Consider the following 19,922-nt stretch of genomic DNA (forward strand, 5'->3'; position numbering starts at 1 on the left):
GAGAGAAAGAGAGTCGACCTACGAGGAGCTTTTTGAGCGCCGTCTTACGAGAGGCCACTTGGCATTCCTTGTAGACGGTGAGCACTGAACAAAAACGGCTGTTGCTGCTACTGCTGATGCCTGCTGATGATGGTGTTGGTGTTGGTGGTTCCACTCAAGTGGCTTAACCATGGTAACAACAGGCGGCACAGCATAGAATAGGCTTAGACGGTTTTGGCTTCACGGGTGCGGGTTCAGTGTTGGTTCCGAACTGCTTCGTATAGCACGTACAGAAACGGTTGGATTGCGGTCTCTTGCACCCCCAAACGAACAATTCACGCGTGCGCGCGCATTTTCTTAGCAACAAATTATCAACTGACCGGTGCGCACCTGTTCCGTGTCCTGGCAGAACCATTTTTTTTTTGTTTTTTTTTCGGCTATGCCTGGGGGAGTTCAGTCGAGTGGCTAGCCGCTGGAGTGGTGGACTATCTTGACAGTGGAGTGTGTGATGCGTCGTAAGTGCCTCTGACTGATTGGAATCGAACCCGTTCGAATTTGGACAGAGTTTTACGCCCCCGTCTCCAGGCTAATTACTTATTCCGGAACGCGCGTGCTGCTGGGTGCTTTCAGTGAGTGAAGACGGTTTAGTTTTGGCGTTGAACGTCGCTAAGTAGAGTGAAAGAAAAAAAAGTGAGACTTCAGATCGCCGTCTGGAAAAGGTGCTACATTTACGGTTGGCACCACTTTGCCTTTTGCTTGGTGCGACGACGGTTACGAGGGGATGCTACACCGTTGCGAGCATCGAAGTATGCTATGAATGACTTGGATTTGTGTTGTTGTTTTTTTAAAGTTCGATCTACTCAAATCAACGGAGAAGAAAAGTAAGGGCGGCCAGCCGCTAAATGATTATAATGGTTGTTAGTGTTGTTGTTTAGATTTGGCAGCCGAAACGACCAAAACGTGACAGTGGCCGGTGTCGGGTTGAATGACGGACGGCAGTGTGCTTTCATTGTGAAATATAGCGAGTTTAAATTGTGTTAGAAAACTGTTTATTTTAGTTATGCACCCTGTGGATAATAAGGGATTTAGGAAGTTAATCTGTTAAGGAAAAATATAATCCACATTATCGGTAAGTGAACTGTAATGTTTCTCTATATAAAATTTCGATCATTACTTTGTTAATTTATTGTTTGAAAATGAAAATGTGATATCTAAATGATTTTGCTACCTTTGTATATTTTTGATAGATTCTTTCTTCCTTACTTTTTTTGGAAATACGAAATGCAATTGATCATAACGTTTTTTTGAACGTGTTGTTTCCTGAAAATTGTATAAGCCTGAACGAAGAACAAAATTTGTCTTGAAATGATTAAATTTACCATAAATCTAGATTCAACACTCAAAAGAGGAGTGAGATAAAATCTCCTCTGGTGCCCGACAGAAGATTTATAACGATAACTGGGGAGAAATTACCAGTCTTTAAAAAACATGAGTGTGTTTCTATCCATTAGTTGTTGGTGACTCCATATTTTACCATTCTCTTGAACTACATCAAATAATTATAATCGCAGTGCGAATGCAAATTGGCAAAATAATGTTCCTAAACAATGGAAACGCAGTTTAAAATATCTCAAGGTTAACTTGAATGGGCCCTCCACAACTTTTTCGTTCCTAGATGTGGAGTCTGTTTCCTCAACCATTTTAGTCATTCTATGTAATCTTATCGGAAAAAGTAGATTTTTTACTCGCTCTTTTCCCCAGTGCCCCACACTGAGAACTGATGGTAAAACCATTTAATGCCGATGTTTCAACTTCTTTATTTAAATTTTGATGGTGCGAAAATAGTCAGCTACTTATTTTGGTTGTTTTATTCTTCTCTCCTCTGTTTCTTTGGCGGTTCCATTGTACTGTTTTGTCGACCAATATCATCACAGCTAAGAGGTGTTTTAATTTTTTTATGGTACTGCCGTGCTTTGCTTTGTTTTATTTATGTGTGCTATGGCACTTGTACGCAGTGGAAACATCTCTGTCTATCATAATCACAATAGACGCTAGCGTAATATTCTTCCTTTCAGTTAGTCAAACCTCGAGTAGGGCCAAATGACGAAGAGAAACAATAATAATAACAATAAAAAAAAACGATTAAAACCGAGCTGCAAGGCGTTACCAGTATTTTTTTTTTTCAATCGTATTATTCAGGTAAATTCCAAAGTGGTTCCGAAGAATCTAAAGTATGCGGGACGCGCACAATGTTGGTGGAAAAATCCGCACAACAGCCGTTCAATTGCGGGAAACAATGAAGTGGAGAAAAAAAGAAGCCCAAATTAATCTAACGTATCGAAAGAAAAAGTATCAGCATAGAGTTCACCCTGCGTAGAAGCATTGAAGAACGGCTCGAATAATTCGCAGCACTCTCAACTCACCATCATCAATCTATTATTTATTTACGGCTATAAAAATGCAAGCGGTTTTCGGGTGCGCGAAAAGCAGGCTACGATAATTCTTAACCGTTTCTCAAGCTGGTAGGCGTAATGACGTGATAGAAGGCAATTTTTCCGCGCTCCGTAGCGAAGAAGAAAGTTCGACTCGAATCTAAGTTGGCGCAGGCTCACACAACAATAATAACAAATAAAAAAAAAAAAACAGAAAACAAAAAGCAACGAATTGAACTTGTAACACTTTTCGGTAGCATATGCGATTATTGTAATTAGGGGAAAAGTGCGAAAGGAAAATTTCACCGCGGTGAAAATAGCCACGGACGTCGGAAGCGAGTCGTCCGTAAAATTAAGACCGCAAGCGCGTCTCTGCCGTTCGGACGTTCGGAAAAGGTAAACACATCGAAATTATCACACCCCCGCCTGCCACATACAGCAGAGCGGAGTCGGTGCAAAAAATTAAGTCAACTTTCACAGCCAGCTGTTGTTGCGATTGCGAAGTTGCTTTAATTTGGTTAAAATTAAAATCGAGAAGCGGGGGTGATTGGTTAATGCAGCGGAAAATATGAAGATTTAAACTGTTGGAAAAGTTTGCACGATATTTCAAAGTTCATCATTCCACTTGTTTAGGCGTTGTGGATCACTTTATTATTTATTTTTATTTGGTCAAACATTGTCTGCGATTTTTAATCAATCTTCGACTTTTGAAGTTTTATTATTCAAGTTTTTCTTGAGGTGCTTTACCGTAGCAAGGTTACAGAATCCGCTTTGACATACCGGTGGACGTAGGTTAAATCCCAAGCCGTTCGATGCCAACGGACTAAAGCATGGGTTTATTTTCAGGCTAACCTTTTTTGCATGCTGAATCCTGCAACATCTTGCTGACTTCCTCTTGAAATAATAATTCCCTTTTACTATGAATTTGGTCAAAGGCACAATCAGCTGAAACCTATACAAGCCAGTGATAATATTGGCTAATTGGCTAACCCATGATATAAAAGAAAGTTCAATATATATCGCAGAGAGTGGTTCATAAGAAAAATGCTTCATCTCATTGTTGAATTATTTTTTTTTTCTTGCAAAACTTCGTTCAATTTTATCCGAACTTCGCTTTGTGTAAACCGTCATTCCATTTTTATTTTTGTCATTTTGGTTATTTTCTAGGTTTTGTTTTATTTTCGTCGAAATATGGTATAATGGTGCTTATAACGGGAGTCACTTCACGGTGAAATATATTTCACTCTCACGCTCACTTCACCGTTTTAGTCCTATTCCCGATTCCACCTAAAGTGAGGTGACAAAAATCACCTCCGTGGGGTAAGATTGACAGTGAAGTGAAATTGAGAATAGGACAAGTGAAATGAGATTGTTTCCCAGCTCAAAAATCTACAAGTCCCAGAAAGTCGTTTTTTTCCGTTTTTTAGATAACACCAGATCTTGACGTGTTCTGCATTTCTAAAACATTCGGGATAAAAAAAAATTAATTTTTCGGTATCGAAAATTTCCTGGCAAAAAAAAGAAAATTTGACCGCTTTAAGGCACGGATCAAATTCAATAAATCCAATATTTACCATTAGATCACAAATCAATCAACTTTAAGACTTATGGCATCTTCATGGAATCATTTCACCGTTCAAAATGGTCGTGAAATAATTCTACGCGAATCGTCGCTTTTTCCGTTCTCACTTCACTGATATGACACTCATGATAACCCAGATTTCGCGGCAGATGTCACTTTGCGACGTTTTTCTCACTTATGTGAGTCCCGTAATAGGATTTTGTTCACTTCACTGTGATTTCACCGTGAAGTGACTCCCGTTTTTTTTCCTGTAGGAGACTGAACCACTGCGACCATTGGTAACTAGTAGATCTATTGTAGTATGCTCCGCCTTAATCTAGGTGCATTCAATTTCGGCGCATAACTATTATTGAGTTGATGTCCAATTTTGATTTGCACGTGTATCCCAGTCAGGTATCACAATTCGAATGAAGTGTAATATCTGAGAAGGGCTTTCGTTCCAGATTTCGGAAGGACTTAGGAATCCTTTACCGAGGATACGCAGTCTGCGTTGTATTAATACTATGCATTCGCAAAGTAGGTGTTCAGAGGTTTCTTCTCAAGTCCGCAGAAGCGGCATTTTTCGTCATTGAGTTTACCCATCTTCTTTAGATGGTACTTACTCGGACAGTGACCAGTGAAAAGTTCTGTTATCGTACTAAGGTCTTTTTTATTGAGCCTAAGTAGCGTCATGGTTTTTGAGTAGTTTGGTTTTATAAATTTTTTTGATTGCCGTAAACCAGATACAGCATTCCAATTTTTACTTATGACCATCCTCTCCCACTCATATAGTTCTATTTTTAAAGCTCTTGATGAGACGCCACAGAAGGGTTCTGGTCCTATAAAATTTTCAGAAGAGCCTTGTCTTACTAGTAAGTCGGCTTTTTCATTGCCTTCAATTCCGCAGTGTCCTGGTACCCAGTATAGTAAAACCTGTTTTTTTTGTGCTAGCTGGCGAAGTGAAAGAATGCATTCCCACACTAGTTTTGATTTGCAAATGGGTGCTTTAAGCACTTTGAGTGCTGCCTGACTGTCGGAGAAGATACAGATATTTGCGTGTCTGTAATTTCTCTTTAGACAGATGTATGCACATTCCATGATTGCGTATATTTCAGCTTGAAAAACTGTTGGCCAGTTTCCCATAGAGATATATTCATTTATTCCTGGCCCGGTGATGCCAGCTCCGGTGCTGGACCTTCTGTTTCCCAAGATTCCCGTTCGGTCTCAATGATTTTATAGCGAGTGTCGAAATTTGGCTTATTTTCCAGCCAGTCTTCGTTTCTCACTATAAGTTCGTTTATATGAAAATTTTTCAGTATTTTGATGTGACCTGTTAGATTTTCGTCTAGAAAGTTTTTGTGACGGTTCAGCCTTAGGGCTCTCTTCACCGCCTCCAGTTGCACCGTTTGATCAAGTGGAAGGAAATGACAAATTTCTTTCAAAGATTTCGTCGAGAGTACTTCTCATAGCTCCGCAAATTGATACGCAAGCTAGCCTTTGTAGTTTGCCTAACATTGTTTGAGCGGCCGTTTCATTAGTTTTTGGCCACCACACTAGCGAGGCATAGGTGAGTCTTGGTATAATTATTTTTTGATACAACCAGTGTATCATCCTGGGTTTTAAACCCCTGTTTTTACCAATGGTTCTGCTACACACCCACAGAGCGCTAGTGACTCCCGTAATAAGCACCAATATTTATCTATTTCCTCTGTGTATTAAGGGGTTATATACCTCTTTAGTTTTCAAAAAAATCGAAATATTTTTTATTACATTATCTTGAACTACTACTTGAACATCTTGAGAACATTTTTACAAATTTTCATAAAGATCTGAGCAAAAGGGAGTAAGTGAGAGCGATTTGCAATACGCCTCGCTACGGCCGCATAAGCTAAACTTGAAACTTCAAACGCGATTATCTCGGAATAGTGTTTTTATGAAAAATGACTGCCGTGATACTGATTGCGGGAAAATTACTGAACCGATTTTCTTATTATTTTTTTTTTTAATTTTTTTTAAATTCACAGTTACATTTTGCCGCAAAAAAAATTAATGCAATTTTCAGCGCTCAAAACGTGCATTTTTTGGGAAAAACGTTCCCGTTTGCACTGTGAACAAAATACTCATAAAAGCGATCGTTCAAGGACACGACACACTTCTAAACTAATGAAATAATATGAGTTTTTTGATTTCGGTTGACCCGCTGAGTCTCTATCAGGATCACCGCAAGCCTCTGCGAAAAAAAGCTTACAAATCGAATTGTTCACGTTTTTCTTTTTGCATTATGAGCAGAGCTGCGATTAATCCAAGCAACATGCTGACCCTGACGAGAGAGAAAATATCATCGCACTCGTTTCTTTCTCTAATAAATAGCCAGCAACCATCACAGTAAGCGTGGAGATCCGACAAGTGATTCAATACCTTGTCTCTCTTGTTGCCATTTTCGGCTTCTCATTGTCAATCGTCGTGAATATACATAGTTCACTCGGAAATATCAGTGCAATGCAAATCAAGGTGATTTTTGGAATATCAAAAATCGTTTCAGTAGCGTGATTATGTCAGTGCTAGCTTGAAGTTTGTTGCTATCAGGATTTTTTAAAATTGATCTGCTTTGCGGTCTGTGACGATCCCAACTCAAGATATGGCAACCAATGAGCTAGGTTTATAATTTCAAACCAGTGGTTATAGGTGTCGCTTGATGGGCTGGCACAACAACTCCGAGTACTCGGAACACAACCGGAACAGGTCCGCATTTTTACATTTTTCAATGAGAGGCATGGTAGGATTTTGAGCACTTCTAAGCACTGCTTTGATCATCGTTACCATGTTACTGAAACATATTCCGGCCATATATCCGAAACCAGTCGATTAACTCCGGCCATCCTCTTCGTTAAAAGAAAATATGATTGAAAACTAGGAGAAAAGCAAAACCGTTCCGAACCAAAATTGAACAGTTTCAAAGTTGAACCGTGCCAACATTTAACAGGATCTGTATATAAATATACATACCCATACATATTTAAAAGTTCTCTGTTTTGCCACCAGCGATTCATTTTTTGCCGCGAACTAACACTGTCTTTAGTTTTACCTACAACAAGCACAATATTCAAGAATCAAATTAATAAACTCATGCTGTCAAAAAACAAATAAAAATGCAATATTATTTTTCAGATATGAGATCATTCGAAAAATATTAATAGAATTCTTTTTATTACAATTGGTGTTATGAAGAAGCATATTTTCTACTGAGAATAAAAATGAATGATCATACAGATTCAAAATGTACCAAACTAAAATACGCTCAGTTACAAAACGAAGTAATAGTTGTTTATTGACAATGCTTTTAGTCGGCGTGCAGCCAAACCGAACCAAGCGTCGAAAAACATTTACCGCCGCAATTGCTGTGTACAAGCTGTTACAGAGAATTTTTGTTATAATATCGTTATCAAATGCTCAAACGATTTCGTTTCTTCATAATAGATAGATTATTACTTCTCATATCCACTGGGTGTCAATAACTCAATCTGAGAAAACGGCGCTTAGTTCGGTCTGATCGCATGCCGACCATATATTAATATCATACATATCAATTGAAGAAAAATCATTGATTTTATGTTTGCTATCCTCATAACATCATGCTGTCAAAATGAACTTGATATTTCTGCTGGTTCAATCTCAGTACAGCCATACCCGAATGATCGAGAAAGATAGCAAGAAAAAAATGAGAGTGAGAGTTGACGCTAAGAGAATCATTGTAACATCGCAAACTCTTTTGTAATGAACCATGCATCGTAGTTGGCTGATTCTGGTGTTGCATCATTTTGGCGTAATGTCAGTAGTATGATATTGACTTTCCGCAGCTCTGATTATGAGTTTAATATGGGGTAATTTAGGCTTTTTCTGGTATTAAAAATCGTCTTTTCACAGATTTACATGCAGAAGCATTTCTACCTTAAAGATCATTTTTGTGACTTTTTCTGGCCTTGAAGACGCCTTTTTCTGACAACCTGGGCTTAATTTGACTTTCTCAGATCTCAAAAAGCCTTTTTTCGCCATTCTGAGCTTGATTCGGGATCGTTTCAGTTTTGTATCTTCTATGGTCTCATGAAACGTTTTTCGTTTCTCTTGCCTTATATTAGTTTGGATTCATTTTAGGCTTGTTCTGGTGTTGAGAGGCGTTTTCCCAATCGCGTGTTGAATTTTGGCTTCGTTTTTCTTCTGTGCTTTTCTTATGTAGCTTTTGTAGTGTTTTGAATTGCTAGCCTTGTTTAGCGTTTTTCGCCATTCAGGGCAAAATTTGGGATCATTTCCTGGGTCGGCCTTAAGAAATATATTTTTCTTAATTTGAGATCGTGTTTAGCCTTCTGCCGTTTTTACGCCAACCTGAGCTTAGTTGTAGATTTTTTATTGGTCTTCCTGAGCGTTTGTTAGCTATTTTGAGGTAAAGTTGGAAATAACTTCTTCATCTTAGCCTTTTTAGCTGTATTTTTTGTTACCATTCTGAGCTGGCACAGTTTTCTGTACCGGTTCTTCATAACTTTATTCCGATACTAAGTTAAATTTGGGATTAATTTCTTTTTTTGTTTTAAGAAACATACATTTTTAGCAAAATTTGTGATCATATTATATTGTCCATTTCTTCAGAACTGGAAAAAAATTTTAAGTTCATTTGTTTTTGCTTTCAAAGCATAAATCAGAAATATTTTTTAGCTTTTCTGGCCTCAAAAATTTGAGTTACTTATCTTTACTATGAGTTTTGCACACATTCTCGCCCTACCTTCCACTTTGACCCATCCCTGAATGATCGGAAATTTGAGATTTGCAGCCAAAAATTATTTTTTTGACGTCAAATTAATGATTTTCTACTGTAAATGGTTTTGTTATATAAGAAAAGTGTTGTAATGACAATGGACTGTTTATAAACTACGTGAACTAAGGGAAATCTCATATTTTTACGAAAAACAGAAATAATTCCTGAATGTGTTTTGGACCAAATTGTTATGATATACAAAGAATCCAGTTGATAAGTCATTCAAAAATTTAAACCTTTTCAATCATCTCTTTCTACCTAAACGCAAATTTTCCGCAAACTCTTTCATAGATTTTTGATGGGGTCAAATAGGGTGCTCAGGCACATTGTATGCTTACATTTGATGTTTTGATGGTCTAAATTATGAAAATTACACATACTTTCAATATGGCCTACGGCTGAGAAAGCTGAGTAAACGTAGAAAAAAGAGTAAAAGTATAAAACTCCTTCACTTACCACGGTGACAAATATGGTACCATTTCCTCTCCATCACAGTCGTTGGAGATGCAGAGGTGAGCTTGGTCTCCAACAACACTTCATTCCTTACTTCTTCAACCGATCGGGTGAACGAAGCCGGCGCCTTTATCGATCTATGCAAAAGCAGAAGTTATTGAATTGTTTTACCTGAAAAATGGTGAATGAATCCCAAAATTATTCGAAATGTGGTTCTTTTTGTAGCTCAGATCCATCATGGAGGGGCAACTACGAAATGAACGATCGTCGAATTTGAGCCCCCAATTGGGATAAATTTTGAGCCTCCAATTTGGGATAAATTTTGGACATTTAGATGTGTTTTTTGCCACCCGTTTTGAAAAAGTATTCTTATTGTGTCTTTTCTAGATTTAGAGCATTTTTTGGGAACAATTGGTTTTTGGCCTTTTTTACCTTATGAAGCGTTCTTTCACTATTCTGAGCTCAATTTGGATGATTTCGGTTTTTTGACCTTTTATGGCATTGGCCTCAAAAGCATTTTAACAGCAATAACTACGTAAATAACCACATGATGAAAGTGATAAAATGTTTCACGGTAAAACTTCCACCAACAATTAACACAGTCTTCATGAGTCTTTCGGTTGTGACATCCTCTAGATCACTGTTGACAGGATATCCCCGTCCCAATTAGTCAACCAATAATCGCTTACGCGTAGACTATTTTGATGTCTCGAATGTAAAGCTTTTACGAGAAATTTAGAACAACCCGTTTTATCAAACAAGTTAACGATCTAGGGTAAATAAACCTATAGTTAACTCTTTCCTATATTCGCCAGATCTTTTAATTAATGCGAAAATTCGAGGGTTTTTTTTAGAAAACTTTCATTGGGATCTTCATCTTATCCTGTTAATCTGCATCAGAATCACGAGAAACATTCCTAAATTCCGATATGATGTTAAGAGAAATTTAGTAATTTCAACAAGTGAACCACTACAGGAAAGGGGTAGGTCAATTAACCCTACATTGCCGCTGCCAACCAACAGTGGCGCGACTCCATACAAAAGATATCCAAGCAAAAAAAAAGGCTCTAGTTAAAGAAAATACGGTAAATTAACCTAAAGTGGACTCCTCTCCTATAGTGCACCACCCGCCAGATTAGATAGATAACTCAATTTATGCGAAAACTCGAGGGGTTCGCAGAAATCTCCCATCGGAAAACATCTCATCCAGCCAATATGCATCAAAGTCACGAGAAACACATTTTTGAGGTAAGGCCTCCTGAATCCATACGCGATGAAATATTCATTTGAGCATGCAAACATTTTGAGAAAAACGAGTTAAAATTCACTAAAGTACATATTTCCATGGAAACCTGATTTTATCAGTCTCCCACGGTAGTTTTCAACTTAGCTCTCCAATTTTCAAGCTCTATGTTTCTAGAGTAACGTCTTCTGAATCGAAAGATGGTGAAAGATTTATTCTAGCATGCACAGATTTGGAGAAAAGCAAGTTCTTATAAGAACTCGTACTTTAGTGAATTTAAACTCGTTTTTCTCAAAATGTTTGCATGCTAAAATAAATATTTCATCGCGTATGGATTCAGGAGACGTTACCTCAAAAATGTAGAGCTTGAAATTTTAAAGACGGTTTTGTTGCTTGAATTTTTATAAAATTACGTAGTTTTGTGATTTTTTACTTCTACCTGACATGATTTGATACATGAAGCAATTGATACGTATGAAAATTCCCAGTGTTTGCCTAATCTGTTTGAAAAATTAAAAAAAAACAGACATAATTGCGTCTTACAAAAACGGGGAGGGGTCCAGAGGAGTGGCACCTAAACCAAAACTTAGAGCAACTATTCCACTTGAATAAAATTCCAAGTTTTTTCAAATCGGCCGTTCCAGTGCTGAGAACGAGCATTTTCAAAAAACAAGTTCCGTCCCGGGTCTTTACGGGTTAACAAATTCCGATTTTTGTTGAGAGAAATTAAATCTATCAAACGAGTGGTCCACCATAGGTCAATTTACCAACATGATGGTTTTTATATAATTTTTTGAACACTGCACCGGAATTGGACTTTTTTGTATAAAAATGTGTAGAATGGATTAGTCAGCTTAATTCAACATAAATCGGAGTTTATAAATGTTTGTGATGCAGATTGACATGATAAAATATTTCCCGATGAAAGTATTCTGAACATCCCTACAAATAACGCATGAATTGAGTTAATCTGGCTGGTGGTCCCCTAATGGTTGATTTACTCTATTCCTGACGAGAGGTATTATTCAAACTTTTTTATGTATTACATAGGGTAGATTAACCTTTAGTGGACCCCTTTCAATTCAATTAATTCAATTCTTGTGGAAACTCGACGGATTTTCAAAAATTTTCATAGGGAGACATCTCAATCTGATGAGTGTTCCACTGTAGAAAAGGGGCCTTCTATAAGTTAATTTATCCTATATGAGAAAAATGTTACTACGCTTTTATGGCTCTAGCAAATAAAATTGATCATGCCTGAAAAATTTTTGTATACCAGCAAACGGGAAGAAACATTGTTCATTTATCAGGAAAATAAAATATTCATTTTTCAGGGCAAAATTTGCTTGGATGTACCACCTTCTTTAGTGGACCGCCCGTCAGATTAACTCAATTTATGCGAAAGCTCGCGGGTTTATTAGAAAACTTCCATCGGGAAACATCTCATCCCGACAATCTGCATCATAGTTACGGGATTTATTTATCAATCCCGATTCAGGTTGAGAGAAATTGAGTAAATCTTACGAGCGGTTCACTATATGTTAAGAATCGATTGTAGGTTAATTTGTCTACATGGTTTTTAAATAATTTTGAAACGCTGTTCTGGAATCTGACATTATTTTCGTTTTAAAATGTGTAGGGTAAACTTACCTATAGTGGACCCTTTTTTTAAAGTGGACCACTCATCAGAATAACCCAATTTCTCTTAACATGAATTCGGAATTCATGAATGCTTCTCGTGATTCTGATGCAGATTGGCTGGATAAGATGTTTTCCGATTGATGTTTTTTGAAAATCCTTCGAGTTTTCGCGTAAAGGAAGCTAATCTGGCGGATGGTCTACTATAGGAAACTCACAGATTAACTCAATTCATGCGAAAATTCGAGGGATTTTTTAGAAAACTTTCGGAAAACATCTTATCCAGCCAATCTGCATCAGAGTCACAAGAAATATCTGTAAATTCTAATTACAGGGTAAATTAACCTATAGTTGACCCTTTTGCTTCATTAACCCATAGTGGACCACCAGTAGGATTAACTCAATTTCTCTTAACATAAATCGAAATTCACAAATGCGATGTAGATTTGCTGGATAGGATATATCCAAAAGGAAGTTTTCTTAAAATCCCTTGAATTTTCGCATAACTTGAGTTAATCTGACGGGTGGTCCTTTATAGGAAAGTAAGATTCATATAATAAACCAGTCTTAATTAATGCAATTGATCAGACTAATACAAGATACCTTCGTTTATCACTACCAAGATGAAAGCTTAATTAAGCTTTTGGATTTTGTGAAATAGAATTGATTCTCCTTTTGATGGTTCGGGTGAAATTCTTGGTGCTCATTCAAAAACTACGACAGGGAAAATATCGAAAAGTTAGAATAAAACTAATTCGGGGGTTGTAGAAAATATGATAATGTGAAACATGAGAGTAAACTCGAGTAAGTTATTGGACAAATATACGGCTCCCGTTATTATTTTAACTTACATTACCCTTTACTATCTGTTTCGTTATTCATATAATAATTTCAATGTTTTAGTCTTGTTTTAATTGAGTTTTTAGTTCATCTCGTTCCAGCTGAACTGTTTTTTGCATTGCATTCCGTTTTCTGTACTCAATTTCGTCGTAAATCTTATATATAAAATAAAGTTACATATATGTGCGACCGCCCATAACTATACAACGGAGTGTCCGATTTGAGCTGGCTTTGTTTCGTTGTGTTCGTCTTTGTTCAAGGAAAATTGTTACGGCGAGAAAACTAGGAGAATATAAAGGAAAATGGTACGAAAGTAGAATTTCCATATAACGAAGAAATGAGATCGCAGAAGGCGCAATGAACAACAATAATATGACAGCAATTTAAAACAGGTGACTCTCGACAGTTATTTTCAAATCATCCCTAAAAACCTACCACCGGAAATTAAATACAAATAGGAGTACACTCGACTGGTGGTTACCGTCACGGTAATCAGTTGAACTATCTAAACAAATGAAAATGCAGCTCTGTCTGTCTGATCCATATAGGCTTGGAAACCACTGAACTGATCGGCGTGAAATTTCGTATATAGAGATTTTGGGGGCCGAACAAATATGACTTAGATAGTTCGAGACCCCTCCCTTCTCTGGAAAGGAGGGGTCCCATACAAATGAAACAGAAATTTCTGCACATCTCCAGGACTAACCAAGTAAATGGAACCAAAAATTCGGCAGGTTAATATTTTTAGGGAAAACAAATATGCCTCTAATAGTTTAACACCCCTCTCTTTTTTATTAGGGAGGGGTCCCATACAAACAAACCACAAATTTCGCACAGCTCGAAATCCAATCAAGCAAATACAACCAAATTTGCTATGTGAATGTTTTTAGATGTAACAAATATGTCTTTAATGGTTCGACACTCCTTCCTCTTCTGGAAGGAAGGGGTTCAATACAAATTAAACTCGCGAAATAACCAAGTAAATGGAACCAAATTTGGCAGGTGAATATTTTTGGGGGTAAAAAATATGTCCATTATAGTTTGACATCCCTCCTTCTTCTGGGAGAATGGGGTTTTCTACAAATGAAACTCAATTTATTTCACAACTCCAGAACTAATCGAGTAAATGGAACCAAATTTAGCATGTGCAGGTTTTTGGGGGCAGAAAATATTTTAATGGGGGTTCAACATCCCTCCCACTTCTGGATGGGAGGGATCTTATACAAATCAAACATAAATTTCGATGGTGGTTTGATACTCCTCCGTACTCTGGAAGCTTACAATGATCGGGTCGTACACAGGAGTCAAAACTCGACTCCAGACACCATATTTAAATTCAAGATGGAAACTTCCAGGTATTTCCGGAATCGTAATGGTGCACGGAAGCCACAAGTCGACCTCAGACAACATTTTGAATTCTAAGATGGCGACTTCCGGTGTCTGTAAAACAGCCGAAAATGACCCCAAATAACACCTAATATAAGTGTTTCTTAAATCAGAATGACGCTCAGGGGCTAGAAATTGTCTCCAAACGTCATTTTGATATCCAAGATGGCCACTTCTGGGTTCGGAAAAACCGCCGAAAAAGGCCGAATATTACTTAAACCTGTAGTGCTCAGTGGCGCCTTTGGACGTTCTTCAGTCAAACCTCTAAAAAGCTTCAATGAGGACTCAAAAATGTTTATGAGGCTTCATAGTGATTTTTTCGAAGTCCGTCTAAAAATTAATTTGGGCATTAGAGGGTTAATATGGATATTTCCGTAATCAAGATGATGCATAGAAGCCAGGCATTGACCCTGGACACTATTTTGAATTCAAAGATGACCACTTTCAGTTTCTGGAAAACAACAAAATTACTGAATACCACCCAATATGGGTATTTCTGAAATCAGATCGATGCCAGAAAAACAGCTGAAAATGATCGAATACCACTCAATATGGATATTTTCAGAATAAAGGTGATGTACAGAAGCCAAAAGTCGAGCATTTCGATAAAACCAATCATTTCAGACGATTTGCCTTTTGACTTTGATCATATCCCGATATGGCCGATTCATCGTGCATTTGCAGACTATAAACAAATCGCAAAGAATCAATAAATTTGGGATGTTTAAAATTATTAAATTTTACACAAAAATGGGCTAGACGAAGTTTGCCGGGTCAGCTAGTTTTTCTAATTTTACTCTCAAAATTTGTCTCATATAAATGGATCTTTTTATGTTTTTTGTTTTTTTTTTCTGATATTTAAGTGATATATAGTATTCGACGGCTTCTTCAAGTCGTTTGTGTTGTTGACCGGATACAGCTTAATTTGCTCAACTCCTCTTGATTTATTTAGGTTCTCATATAATTTATTTTACCCCTCGACAATCGTGTATAGAAGAGCGCATCTTACACACTTACAGAAATGACTTCATTAGTAATAATTCGCCTTTGAGAACCTATTGGTATCAGGGCTTCACTCATACTTTGAACGACGGCGTAATGAAGGACGTTTACTTCCAATTCATAACAATCAAATTAGAGGAAGCGAGTGTAGTTTCATAAGCTTTTTTTTCACTTTCTTTTAGACAAAGAAAACCAAACAATCAGGTACGAGCACGCAAATAGAGCGGCTAGAATGTAACTGTAAAAGTAAAATAAATACGATCGAAAGCTTTGTTTTACTTTTGGTAACTTTTCTTTTAATGAAATTAATAATATTGAGAGTAGAAGACAATGATAAGAATAACATCACGAATTTTGACTTTTTAAACTGACGAAAATCAAATATTCTACCTGTTTTCTATTTTTTTGTTGTTTTCGTCTATCATTTCAGTGACTGTTGTAATTCTGATTCTTGTAATTTTTGACGTTCAGTGTGATTTATATCTTTTTTTTCGTTTTTGTTATTTTTGTCGTTCTCGGCACACAAGTGATTCATGTCATTTTTGTCACTTATGCTGTTTTTGTCATTCAGTAATTTTATATCATTTTTGTCGTTTTCGTCATTCATGTCATTTATGCCATATTTGTTATTTATGTTATTTTACTAAGCTCTGTCATTTTTGTCATGTTAAGCATTTTTGTTGCAAGTATAATTAAGGTTTCCACATTAAAAACCCTAAGAATGAAGTGTTTTCAGCACAAGGTTTTCGCGAACGATGCCCTTTTCAGCATGCCGGCGCTCTCAAGGCATCCTCCATCCATAAATAAATAATTAATGTAATATTTTATTACCTGGGATGCAATTTACAACCCCGCTGCCCCTAATCCCTAAGCAATTGAGAAACGTTGGCGCGCAAATCAAATGTCCCAATCGGTGTGCAATAAACTATGGGAAAAATGCCAAACCGGTCACCGCAGACTTCAATTCAAATTAACTTCATTATGTCAAATAAAATCCCAGACAGTCAGCCGGTGAATGCTCTCGACGCAAACTCAACCGATTCCGTTGGCTTGGCTGTGCAAAAGGCAGTTAAGATTATTTTCATTAATCTCCGCTTGACATGGTGGCGCACAGCAGCCACCGTAAGCTCGCTCCGTTTGGTTTCCACCGCAGAACCCTTCGGCCGTTGAGTTGGACGCGGTTCATATAATGAACGACGTGACGATCTAGCTCGCACTCTCTCAATCGCATCCAGCCTCCCGGGGGCCAGGGTTTGGCCGTTTGGCATCAACCTGCTGCACACTCCCCACCAGCAAATCGTTCTTCATCTATCGCGGGCTGGCTTGACTGGAAGCTATGAGATAACTCTTGGTGTGCGGTGCATGATTCAGTTGGCGCTCGTGCCACCTAAAAGGCCAGGTAATATTTCACTTTATAGAGCATGCGGAATAAAAAAAAACGTAACCTGCAAAATGTACACGCGCGCACATTTCCTTTCGGATGGGATTTTACTCATGTTTTGTGTTTTTTTTACGCAATCTTCATAGCACCGCAAAAGGCCCCCCGGGTTAGAGACTGATCTCGGGCCGCAGCAAACCGAACCGGTTGCCCTCGTTTTTGCGCGGTTCCTTTATCATGGAGTTGACGGGGGTAAAAAGGACTACGACGGAGTAAAATGTGACATTAAAACGAATATAAAACTGGTCCATTTACTGTTCAGTTCTTTCCTCCCTTGGCCACAAAGTGCGCGAACCCTCGCGGGAGCAAAAGCCGACTAGATATTTATTAGTTTCATTTCATTTTCATTAATGTTTTTTTCACTTTCCTTTGCTGCGAGTGCAGTCCGACTGTGTTTAACTGGAGTACAATGCTGTTATAGAGTGATTTTCTTCTTCTTCTTCCTCCTTCGACTGTTCACTTGAGAAGTGCGAGCACTTAGGCGGGTTCGTGGCTGAATGGCCAACTGACTTACCACGACGGGCTGACCGCTCTGAATGGTGCGTGTATGCTTCGGGCCGCTAGTGATTGATGGATCAGCCAGAAGCCGATTGATTTCCAATTTGAATTGTTATCGGAAAATCAATTCCAGCACCATAAGGGGCGGGCTGCCACCTGCAGGGTGGCATGCCTTTTATCGTTCGCTGCAGCGAAACTGAAAGTTCAGTCTTCCCCAAAACCGATTTAGCTGTTAGCTGTGTGTGAAACAGAGATCATGAGATATGAGATTTCGCAACCAAATATTCACAGCAGGAAAGTTAATGGCTAATGGACTGCAGTTGGCGCTAACGGCTGTTGGAAATGGTAAGAAAATTAGTAAAAAGTGATAAAATAATACGCACTAGATCGTTTTGTGGATCGAGCTTGTTACTCTTATTTCTAAGCGAAATTCTGCTAACGAAATTGCAAATAACCTCAGGCATATCCTCATCGTCTCATACAGTATCATTATTAGGCAAATAAAAATTATTTATTCGCAATTTATAGTTACTTTATTGCCAATTATTGCTTTAATTATGTCCAGTAGATTAAAATGGTTTCATGTTATTGATTTCAGTTCACCTCTAAAGTCTAGTGTAACGAGTTTGCTAGTAATATTCATTGCGAGTAATGGGGCAGGCATATGTTGAATGACTTTGTGGAAATCGATGAATGGCTTAATAGCTTATGACTTTTGCGAGCGATACTGCAATCTTATAATTAGTGTTTTATGCAATAGAAAGATTGGAACATTTAAAAATAATGAATGAATTAGAAAGTCCACTGTGCATCGTAAACGTGTTGATGTTGCGATCAAATTGTACACTGTTTATCGCACCTCAAGATAAGGTTATGCACAATGCGATAAAGAGTGAAATATGAAAATGAAAGCTTAGAGAACTTAAAAGTTCAAAGCTCATAAACTAAAATTGGAAGTTAAAAATCTCAAATCTTAAAACTAAAATTTAAAATCTAAAAGTCAAAAAGTCTTGATAAGAAATAAATAACACATCGGAATTTGACACATGAACCATGAACCTTGCGCTAAATAACGCAAGCTTTAATTTCAACCATTCGATATTTCCTCCCACAAAAACGCACACGAGAGCAGAAACGCACACAAAAAGAAAACCATCTGTCAATCGCAATCCCAAACCCGTAACAAAGAATAACTCACCGGGTGCACAGAAAGGAAAGAGGAAATTACTAAATATCGACACTTCCTGCGTCGCGTGTGCATTCATTGTTGTGATTTCGGTTTCACCTTTCGAGGTTGAAGGGTTCCTCCTGCCGTGGGTGTGTGTGCTTCGAACAATGTGCCACTGGTATCCGGATGGTGTTGTATATGTACGTGCGCTCCCAAGCCCCCCTCGTCACTTGTTGGCGATAGATTGACACATTAATGTTACTCGCGCGGTTGGATGGCGAGAGGAGTGGTGGCGGGTCGCAGTTTGCAAGAATATAGCCCTAGACGTCGTCGATTGGTGGCTCCCAGAATGTGCAAAATAATCCAGCGGGGAAAGGTGCAGCAACAGCCGGCCGCGACAGCCAGCCAACGATGATGCTATACGACGATGACGATGACAATCAATCAATTTGCTTTTGATTCGTAACGCCAGATGCATACTTAGCAGTAGCATGCGGACGACGCTGACGAACGGCGCGACGCTTACCGTTCCTGGGAATCTCACCGATTGTGGTGAGATTCTGGAATAACGAAGAGTATCAGTGTATGTGTGGCATACTTTTACGTTGTGAGGATTGAATTTGGGGTTCGTCGCTTAAGTTAAATGGGTAAAATTTATAACTTCATTTTTTTTTCTTTTCAATACAAATGTGGTCGGGTAATTGATGTTCATCTTGTATGTTCCAAATGGACGCCTGTTGTTGAGTCATCATGCTTTGAATTCGCAGCCGCTCCGGATTTGATGATGATCCGACCGACGATGGTCGCGACCAGACTCTTGCCCTTGCCGGTCTTCGACATTCTCATTGTCGCAATAGCGAAGAGCAAAAAAAAACCTCGAACGGATAATAAAATCACATCACGATTCTGAATGCTGCAGAGTGTCACGGGGCGCAGATGGATTGGAACTCGGAGCGAATTTCTCATTCAATCATATTCCACACCGTCGCGCAGGCGACACCGTTAGCTATCTGCTGTTTGTGAGAATTTTTACGTGTGCTGCTCATGTACATACGGGGAGCCGCGATTCGCGCAGGGAATCGACGTGGGAACTAGCGGGTTCACACCTACTGGGACCGCAATGTTTGCCCTGCTGTCAAAAACACCGAATCCGTTAGGAACCGGAAAATTGAAATTTTACATACCAAGCCGGTTCTTGTCGCGATTCGATGAGTGATCGGCGATTGTGAGGATCATCTTCTCGGTTGGTTTTTATGGTGATATGAATATTAGCCGCCACTTATTTTTTTAACGATTGGTCATGACATATATATTTTTAATGACTTCAGTTTCCTGTTCAGTCGAAGTGGCCTGACTAAAGATTTAATGACACTTAGGAGCTAATTCGAATTTAATGGCGAGAACAAAGTTGATGAGACATATTGTTAAGTATTCATAAATGCAAATAATTATTGCATCGCTTTTGCAACACAATTTG

General features: G+C 38.2%; 1 protein-coding gene across 1 annotated transcript in view; it reads left to right on the top strand.

Moving 5' to 3' along the window:
• The first annotated feature begins 237 nt into the window (after positions 1-237).
• LOC129721757 (ras association domain-containing protein 10) overlaps positions 238-19,922 on the top strand; it is a 90,942-nt gene continuing 71,257 nt past the window's right edge. The window contains exon 1 of the mRNA XM_055674680.1: positions 238-1,108. The gene's annotated coding sequence lies outside the window, so the exon portion shown is untranslated. The remainder of the gene's footprint in view (positions 1,109-19,922) is intronic.

Source organism: Wyeomyia smithii, chromosome 2 (assembly GCF_029784165.1).
Source record: "Wyeomyia smithii strain HCP4-BCI-WySm-NY-G18 chromosome 2, ASM2978416v1, whole genome shotgun sequence".
Lineage (NCBI taxonomy): Eukaryota > Metazoa > Arthropoda > Insecta > Diptera > Culicidae > Wyeomyia > Wyeomyia smithii.